Source organism: Rhinopithecus bieti, unplaced genomic scaffold, assembly GCF_001698545.2.
Source record: "Rhinopithecus bieti isolate Rb0 unplaced genomic scaffold, ASM169854v2 scaffold_26426, whole genome shotgun sequence".
Lineage (NCBI taxonomy): Eukaryota > Metazoa > Chordata > Mammalia > Primates > Cercopithecidae > Rhinopithecus > Rhinopithecus bieti.
The window spans coordinates 60,250-70,249 of NW_016811945.1; the positions used below are offsets into that span (position 1 = coordinate 60,250).

The following is a 10,000-nucleotide window of genomic DNA, read 5'->3' on the forward strand; positions in this document are numbered from 1 at the left end:
TGGTCTCTGCCTCCTTCTCTCTGGTCCCTGGCCTGGAGGGTCCATCCTGAGCCCCAACCACGGGGTCCCCTTGTCTGGATCCAGAAGGTCCCGCTTCATACCTGCCACAGCGTCCACCACACAGGTAACTGAGGGCTGCTTGGGGATGACCCCGTCATGCAAACAGCGTTCCATCCTCCGTATTGGGGGAGTGTGTCCCCCGGTATTCGTGTGTTGGAAACTTCATCCCCAGTGCAACAGTGTTGAGAGGTGCGATCTTTAGGAGGGGACTTGGTCATGAGGCTGCTGCCCACATGGATGAATTTGTGTCGTTATCATGGGAGTGAGTATAACTGAGAGAGTGAGATTGTTATAAAAGTGAGTTCGGCCTCCATCCCTTAACCCAGGTGGACTGGAGGCTCTGGCCTCTGCCGGTGACACTTCCCAGAGTCACATGTGAAGAGGGGTCAAGAGCCCCACCCCAGAGTTTCCCTCGACATCTCTGCCCCACACCATCCCACCCTTCCCAAAAAGCTCATCTTCTGCAGTCTCCCAGTCTCCTGTGAGCAGGTGCTTCTCCCCTTCCCCTTCCTCTTCGTCTTCCTGCCTCTGCCTCCATTCCAGAAGTCTCTGTGTCTTATCAGCTGGGCCTGCTGTTGATACGCTGGAGGGGGATGGGAACTGGGGCGAGCTCCCTCCCCTGCTGCCTTGCTAACGAGGTCAATGGCCTGCCCTTGCCTGCCCTGGCATCGTCAGCCTCCTGACTCACACCTGGAAGTGGCAGCTGAAGGGTTTTGGGAGCAATGAAAACATAATGGCTTAATATTTGTGAAACTGTTGGCCTCATTCAAGTCGTTAAGAGCACGGGCTCTGGAGTTGCACCAGGTTTGATCCCTTGCTGTGTCATTCGTCAGCCCTGTAACCTCAGACAAGCTCCTCAGCCTCTTCGAACTTCAGTTTCTCCCTCTATGGGAAAAATGATGTGCAGAGTCAACCACGTGCTTAGCACAGCGCCTGAGGCATAGGAAGCTGGAGCAATGTGGCTCGCTGTCATCGTTACCATCATGGCTTTACCGTGATTTCTCCCCTCTGCCCCGTCATCCCCATGCCCGTCACAGTGCACACATGAGGCTGTACCCGTGGCCCCCTGGTCTTTCTCCAGCTGCTTGAGGGGAGAGCAGAAAGGCCCACATGACTGGGAGACAGACGGCCACAAAAAGACATTGGATTTAATTTTAATATTTTAATTCTGATATGTGTAAAGTAATTTCTAAAAATGTTTGGAAAACATAAAGGGCCAATCCACTGTAATCCCATTAACCCCGGACGATAACTACAGTCACGTGTTGCTTAGCAACAGGGACATGTTCTGAGAAATGCATCATTAGGCATTTTGCAAACATCACAGAGTGTGTGCACACAAACCCAGGTGGCATAGCTCACTACACACCTAGGTTATATGGTGTAGCCTTTTGCTCCTGGGCTGCTAACCTGTACAGCCTGTTACTGTACTGAACACTGTAGGCAATTGTAACACAATAAGTATTTGTATACCTAAATGTGTCTAAATATAGAAAGGCTACCGTAAAAATAGGGTATTCTGATCTTACAGGACCACCATCATATATGTGGTCCATTGTTAACCAAACCATCATTATGCAGTGCGTAACGATATGGCATAATGTTTATACCATATCTATGCCCGGGAGGGGGGTTAGCCTAAAATTATAGTCATGAATATTTTATATCTTGCTACCTAAACTTTGTATGATTTTAGTCGCTAAATAATATTCTATGGTGCATATGTATGCACCAATATTTATTAGGGTTTTTATGATGAAATGTCAGAGTTTTATAGGTGTTTTATTTTTGCAAATTTCCGTGGAATTTCTCAGAGACAGGTCAGTTGGTCATTCCCCGAGACCTCTGTGAAATATCTGAACATGATAAAAAGAGTCACCACCAGCTCTGCAAGGGGGTGTGTATATGTGTATGAATGGGGGACATGTAGGCTTGGGGAATGTGTGCACACTGGATAACAGTGGAATCTTCAGTTACCTACGTGGCAGATTTTGAGGGAACTGCAAGGACCCGCCGCTGTGGACTGAACATGTCCCCCAGCATTCACGTGTTGGAAACGTAATCCCCAGTGCAACAGTGTTGAGAGGTGGGACATTTGGGAGGGGATTCAGTCATGAGGCCACTGCCCACATGGATGAATTCATGTCGTTATCATGGGAGGGAGTCACTGAGAGAGTGGGATGGTTATAAAAGTGAGTTCGGCACCCTGTTGCTCTCTCGTGCTCTCTTGAACTTCTCCCCTGCACCATGGGATGACACAGCAAGAAGGCCCTTGCCAGATGTGGACCCTTTGACCTCGGACTTCCCAGCCTCTGGAGCTATAAGAAATAATCTCTGTTCTTGGTCAGGTGCTGTGGGTCACACCCATTATCCCAGCATTTTGAGAGGCCAAGACAGGATCATCACTTGAGGTCAGGAGTTCAGCCTGGTCAACATAGTGACTGACACTCCATCTCTACCTGCCAAAAACATTTTTTTTTTTTTTTGAGACGGAGTCTCACTCTGTCTCCCAGGCTGGAGTGCAATGGTGCGATCTCGGCTCACTGCAAGCTCCGCCTCTCGGGTTCACACCATTCTCCTGTCTCAGCCTCCTGAGTAGCTGGGACTACCGGTGCCTGCCACCACACCCAGCTAATTTTTTGTATTTTTAGTAGAGACAGAGTTTCATTGTGTTAGCCAGGATGGTCTCCATCTCCTGCCCTTATAATTCGCCCGCCTTGGCCTCCCAAAGGGCTGGGATTACAGGCGTGAGCCACTGTGCCCGCCCCAAAAACATGTTTTAAAGAAATAGATTTCTGTTCTTTATCAATTGCCCAGTCTCAGATATTCTGTTATAGCAGCACAAAATGGACTGAGACACTCACCAATCTTCTAATAGCTCCTTGTCTGCCCTCCATTTTGGTCATTAAAGGGTTCCCTCCAGGACCACCCCTATGGATCAGGCCTTCATGTTTTCTGGGGCCAGTTGGAGGCTCCCATTACTGAGTAGCATATTGTCATCCAGTAACCCTAAAGCAAATATCAGCTTATCAGATTACCTTTGAATCACCGCGTCTCCTGCCCTGTGGAGGAGTTACCATCTCCTGCCCTGTATTCTTAGATAACGTCTCATGTGGCTTGTCACACTCCCTCAAGAAGACCTGGGACTACATCCAAAGCATTTTTTCATTCATTGAACAAATATTTACTGAGCTCCCACTATGCACCTAGTATTGTTCTAGGAGTGGGAGAGAGAGAGCACTGAGCAGGTCAGACAAGATCCAGCTCTCATGAAACTTACATTTCAATGGGGGAGACAGTAAATAAATATCTGAGTATTCCTGATATTGGTGCTATTGGGACAAAATGTGACAGCAAGTGACAGGCAGCAGGGAGGGGACATCAGAAGAGCGTGGCATTTGCACTAAGATCCGAATGATGAGAAGATTGATGGCAAGTATTCCAGAAAGAGCACATTCTAAGTGCAAAGGCCCTGAGGTGGACACAAGGTTGGCCTTTTCTAGAAACAGGGAGAAAACCAGGGTGACGAGAGCAGAGAGCAGGGGAAGCGAGGAAGGAAGCAGTGGGAGGTGAAGTCAGGTGCCTTATGCTGGGCCGGATGCTGCAGAAAGCAGCTTTGAGTTTGTTCCAAAACACAGGGGAGCCCGTGGAGGGCTTTCGTCTGAGGACTGGCTTATCTGTTTTATGTTTTACCTGCATCACTTTGTCTGGGCTGTGGAGCGTGGATTGCCTGGAGCCAGAGGGGAAGTGCGGCCGAGTGAGGAGGCATTTGCTGTGGCCCAGAGAGAAATGGGGGTGGTTTGATTAGGGTGGTAGCAGTGGACAGTAGGAGTGAATGGATTCTGGGTTTCTGGAGGTAGAATTTACAGGACTTGCAGATAGACTGGATAGGGAATGAGGAATCACAGATGCCTAGTGGGTTTTTGCCTTAATAACTGAGAGATGCCCCTCACTCAGCTAGGATAGAAATGGGTTGGGGTGGAGGGGTCTGAGTGCCTCTGTCTTTGGCATTTTACACTTGAGGTTCACATCTAAGCAGAGGTATCAGGTGGGCCGTTGAAAATACAAGTCTGGGACTCAGGAGACAGGTTGAGGAGGAAATCTGTTTGAAATCATAAAGCAGAATGTAGAAGGTTTTGAAGCCATGGAGCTGGATGACATGTCCAAAGGATAAAGAGACAGAAGCAAAGGGGAAGAAGTCTGTGCTCTCCCATTTTCCACCTTTCTTATTTTTATTTTTTTATTTTTTTATTTTTTGAGAAGGAGTCTTGCTCTGTCACCCAGGCTGGAGTGCAGTGGCCGGATCTCAGCTCACTGCAAGCTCCGCCTCCCGGGTTCACGCCATTCTCCTGCCTCAGCCTCCCGAGTAGCTGGGACTACAGGCGCCCGCCACGTCACCCGGCTAGTTTTTTGTATTTTTTTAGTAGAGACGGGGTTTCACAGTGTTAGCCAGGATGGTCTCAATCTCCTGACCTCGTGATCCGCCCGCCTCGGCCTCCCAAAGTGCTGGGATTACAGGCTTGAGCCACCGTGCCCGGCCAACGAAGAGCCATCAGAGTAGACGAAAAGCAGCAGCCAGTGAGGCTGGAAGGAACCAATGAGAAAGTGGTGTCCTGGGAGCCAAGAGACTTTTTCCATAAACATCCCATCCCGTTATCTTTCTGAGCACAGAGCAGGTGGTCAGTAAATACTCTCAGAAAGCACAAGCTCTGCAGTGGCTTGTTCGTGCCTTCTCATCCCCCAGCCCTGCCATGGAGTGCCAGTGCTGCCTGGGTGGCTGGCTGCTGGCCTGGGAACCTAACAGCTTCCTACTATCTCTTACATCTCACAGGAGGCAGAGGCCTCCGCCCACTCCAGGGGCCCCACCTCACCCCACCCTCCTGGTTTCACACTCTTGGCCCCAGCTCATGCCCTTCCCTCCCAGCAGGGCTCGCCCTACTCTGTGCCACCCACATGGAGTGAGGCAAGCTCATTCCTACTTCTTTCCCCAGTTCTGCTGCCTCCCGTCCTAGAGGCTCTCCCTTCCCCAACTGCCACCTTTCCAAACCTTGCCTCTAACTCAAGGCTCAGCCCCCTGAGAATCCCCACCGGCCTCCACGTGGGCTCTTGACGGCCTCCCCTTCAAGACCAGTTCTGCGTACCATGCCTTCACCTGCCGGGTCACTGAAGCCCACTGGATGCCCCTCCTATCTAATCTATCACCATGCCATGTAGGTTCTGCTCAGAAATATACCTCGAGTCCACCACTGCTTCCATCTCTGCCCCCTACCCTGGCCCAAGTGACCATTTATTTCCCATCTGAGCCACTAAAACACATCTTCCTGCCCCAGTCCTGCCCAATTCTGTCCCCACCCAGCAGCCAGTTGACCTCATTCACATCACTTCCCTGCTTAATACCCTTCGGTGGAATCCAATTTCTTAAGATAAAAACCCAAATCCTGACCATGGCTTCCAAGGCCTCTCTGACCTCATCACTCCATCCTCACCATGCCCCAGACACAGGTGCTCAGTTCCTGAACATGCTAGCCTTTTCCACCCCTCAGCGCCTTGCACTGCTCTACCTTCAGCCTGGGGGGCTCTCCCCACAGCCTGCATGTAGCGAACCTCAATTTTCCTACAGGCTTCAGCTTCAAGGCTGCTTCCTCTGGGAGGTCATCCCTGACTTCTCCCCAGATCAGAATCTGTTCCTGTCTTTCATAGCAGCCTGTTATTTTCCTTCCTGATACTTCTCACAGTTGATGGTTAGAAATTGTTTTCTTTCAAAGCTACTTCACTAGAAGCTTCCCAAGAGCAGGCACCACGTTGATTTTGATACTCGGAACCTGTAGCACGGTGTCTAGCATTTAGGAGGTGCTCAAAAGGAACAGAGCTTTCACTGACTTCTCCACCCCATGCCAACCGTGAGGTTCTTTGCTTTCCAAGTTCACTTACAGTTAGTTCTTTCCAATTTATTTGTCCTGCAGCAAAAAGAATAACAGCAACCATGACAATTTATTTATTTATTTATTTTTTTGAGATGGAGTCTCGCTCTGTCACCCAGGCTGGAGTGCAGTGGCACCATCTTGGCTCACTGCAAGCTCTGCCTCCTGGGTTCACGCCATTCTCCTACCTCAGCCTCCCCAGCAGCTGGGACTACAGGTGCCCGCCACCATGCCTGGCTAATTTTTTGTATTTTTAGTAGAGACGGGATTTCACCGTGTTAGCCAGGATGGTCTCAATCTCCCGACCTTGTGATCTGCCTGCCTCAGCCTCCCAAAGTGCTGGGATTACAGGCCTGAGCCACTGCACCTGGCCGACAATTTGTTAAGGTTTATGACATGCCAGATTGTGCCAGATGTGTATATACAGTGTTTATGTACATATAATATATAATCTTTACAACAATCCTATGAAATCAGTACTATTAACCTCATTTTACAGATGAGGAAAGTGAGAAGTGAGTTTCAGAGAGATACAGTCATTGCTGAATACTGCCCCAGTAAGTGCCAGAGCCAAGATACTCACTCGGGTCTCTCTAACTCCAGATCTCCTGCTCTTTCCTCTACATTTGTCTTGTGGGTCTTGCCTGTGAACTTCTGTTGTTGTAAGCTTTTTTCACTGGCCTCTTTGGTTTGTGGTTGGGGTTTTTTGTATCCTCCACCACATGCTCCCTAAATACCTACCATTTGTGAGGGTGTGTCCATCAGCAGGTGAGAGCCACCCAGGACAAGAGACTCCATGTTCGCATCAGACTTGCCCCACGAGATGAGTTCCAGGGCTGGTTCTGAGAAAGGCTGAGTGGACAGCCACCCACAGGTCCTGACTTACGGGCGCCCAAAGGCCTGCCTTCCTCACGTTTCCCTCACTAGGCCAGGCTGGCCCTTCCTTGTTCCCTCCTCTCCTCCCTGCCTCGTAAAGTTCCCACCATCAGAGCCACTTACTTCTTAGGCAACAAAGGTGGGCCTGGCCTCCGGAAGTCCTCTCCCACGTGCTTCCAGCGGCTGAAGGGGTGAGCAAGCTGTCCTCTGAATCTGGGGCATGGTGGGATAGAGAGAAACAGACTCTCAAAACTGGAACAGGTCATCAGGTTTCTCGAGCCACTCCCGCTTGCCCACTGTAGGAATCTCCTCCGTACCTTCCAGGCAGGGACTCCTTGCATAATTCTAAGAATGGAAGCTTTTTACCTTCCAAATGACTAAGTTCTTTCTTACACCAAGGTCAAATCTAGCCACTCAGAAAGTCCCTATTTCCACCATCAGGTCAGGCACGGTATCAGTCTAACCCTTTTTGGTGCTTGACACAAATTACAATGATTCCTCTCCCCTCCTTGTCAAGTTGGCAGAGAAGTCAAGATTTCTCTCCAAATAGCCCAGAGAATTCCCATGGCCATTGTCCCCGTCCATGAGTCAGACCCCCCTCATTTGTCTGCTGACTTGAAACCTCACAAAAGACTCTCTGCTGACTTGTCCAGGCTAAAGAATGTATCTGCCCTGTCAGGAGCAATGGGGAGGGTCCCTCAGCAAAGGGACCTGGTGACCAAGTATCTCTCAATAATGATACAGCTCTGTCCCTCCACACACACACACAGCCAGTTCCCCACAAAGAGACTCATGGTAGCAAAGTGAATAAGCATGAAAGAGTTTCAGTATTATTTCTGTGCCTTAGGTTCTGATAAGCTAAACCCTAATACTGAGTTCAGGACACTGGTCTAAACTTCCCTCTTTAGGGCACATTTCCTCTCTGGAACTCCCAGTGCCCTTCCTTGTCATCTGACCTCAATGGGTCTCCTGGGGAGGTCTCTTTAGTTCATCATATACACTGCAATAACTTGAATCCTCAATGAGGAGTCCGAGTCCCAACCTCTTTCCCTGTCCCAGGAGGCTCATCTGCCCCTATGTAAATTTATGGATGCAACTGGATTCATAAGGGAGGGTGCTGCCCAGCTCCACTCGCCAGTATCCAACACCTAGATGCCATGGATACATTGGTGGGTGCGAGTGGAGTGGAGGCACTGCTATTTCCATCCAGCAACAAGCTTTTTTTTTTTCTTTTCTTTTTTTTTTTTTTTTTGAGACGGAGTCTCGCTCTGTCGCCCAGGCTGGAGTGCAGTGGCCAGATCTCAGCTCACTGCAAGCTCCGCCCCCCGGGTTTACGCCGTTCTCCTGCCTCAGCCTCCCGAGTAGTTGGGACTACAGGCGCCCGCCACCTCGCCCAGCTAGTTTTTTGTATTTTTTAGTAGAGACGGGGTTTCACCGTATTAGCCAGGATGGTCTCGATCTCCTGACCTCGTGATCCGCCTGTCTCGGCCTCCCAAAGTGCTGGGATTACAGGCTTGAGCCACCGCGCCCAGCCTTTTTTTCCTTTTATCCATCAACCACTGCTAAGCCCTATCCCTCATTAAACCAAACAGGCAAATAACAACAACAAAATTTAAAATATTACGGGAATAATACCAAATCAAATATCTTTGAGGATTTGAGCAAGTGTTTGTGTACAATAAATTCCTGGAAATACAGTTGCTGAGTCAAAGGCAGTGCAAAGTTTGCATATTCATAAGATTACCAAATGGCCCTCCAAAAACTTTGCTCTAATCTGCATCCTATCACCAACATTTTACTGATTCTTTCTCACACCCTCACCAACACTACGTCTTATCAATTTTTTATCCTTGCCAATCTGATAAATGAACCGTGGCACCTGTTTATTGTTTTAATTTAGTCTTTAAATTATTAGCAATGATCTTTTATATAAACTTATTGCATAGTCCATTGATTCCCAACCTTTATTGAACTTTAGACTCATCAGAGGAGCTTCTAAAAATTCCAGTGCCCAAGTTATATACCACACCAATTACATCAGAGTATCTGGGAGTCAGGCAACAATACATATTTGCAAAGATCTCCAGATGGCTCCAGTGTTCAGCAAAGTTCTGGAACTGCTGACATACACATTACTACCATGAATTGCCTGTTTGTATCTTTTGTCCGTTTTTATGTTGTTTGCATTTTAGTATTTATGTGAAAGAGATTTTAGTTTTTTGGGAAAATTAACCATTATAAGTTTAGTAAATAATTTTTGCAAATTAGTCTTGTATTACTGTGTATGTGTTTTGACATAGAGAAACTTAATAGCTGAAAACTGTATGGTCAGAATTATCCATTTGTTTTCCTTTATTGCCTCTCAATTTCATATCTTGCTTTCTTACTAATAATGATAAAACAATACCAGTACATGTGGAATTTATTTTAGTACAAGGAGATATGGAACCAGCTTATTTTTCCCCAAATGACAAAGTGATTATTTTTTTCAGAAAACTTATTTTTTCAACATAATTTATCAAATAACCTGTCCTTCCCCTATTAATTTGCAATGTTGTCATTTGTACATGTAAATGTCCTGTATGCACTTGGATTTGTTTCTGGATGCTCTAGGCCTTAAATACTGTAATGTGTGTGTGTGTGTTTTAAAGTTTTGTAGAATGGTGGAGGGGGGTCTCACTGTGTTCCCCAAACTGGTCTTGAACTCCTGGCCTCAAGCAATCCTCCCACCTCGGCCTGCCAAAGTGCTGGGATTACAGGCAGAAGCCGCCACAACTGGCCAAATACGGTAGCTTTAAAATACATTTACTAGATAGAATTAGTTTTCTCTCTTTAATTTTGTCTGTTTTATGAATTCACTGAACATTTTTTCATTTTCATTTTTCTGCATATATTTTACAACTTTTGGTTAAGTTTCCCCAAAACTTCTGGTTGGAAATTTAATTGGCTATTGTACTAAATAAATAGATCAATTTAGGAAGAATTGATCATTTTATTTTCCCATTTAAGAACAATGTATGTATCTTAATTTTTCAAGCTCTTTTATGTCTCTTAGGAGAGTTTCATAGCTTTCTACCTAGTGTCTGTGAATTTCTTTTTTCTTTTTTTTTTTTTGAGATTGGGGCTTCGCCTTTTCGCCCGGA

General features: G+C 47.3%; 1 protein-coding gene across 1 annotated transcript in view; it reads left to right on the top strand.

Moving 5' to 3' along the window:
• The window catches only part of PLA2G4E (phospholipase A2 group IVE), a 64,895-nt gene that overhangs the window by 1,041 nt on the left and 53,854 nt on the right, over positions 1-10,000 (top strand). The window lies entirely within an intron of this gene.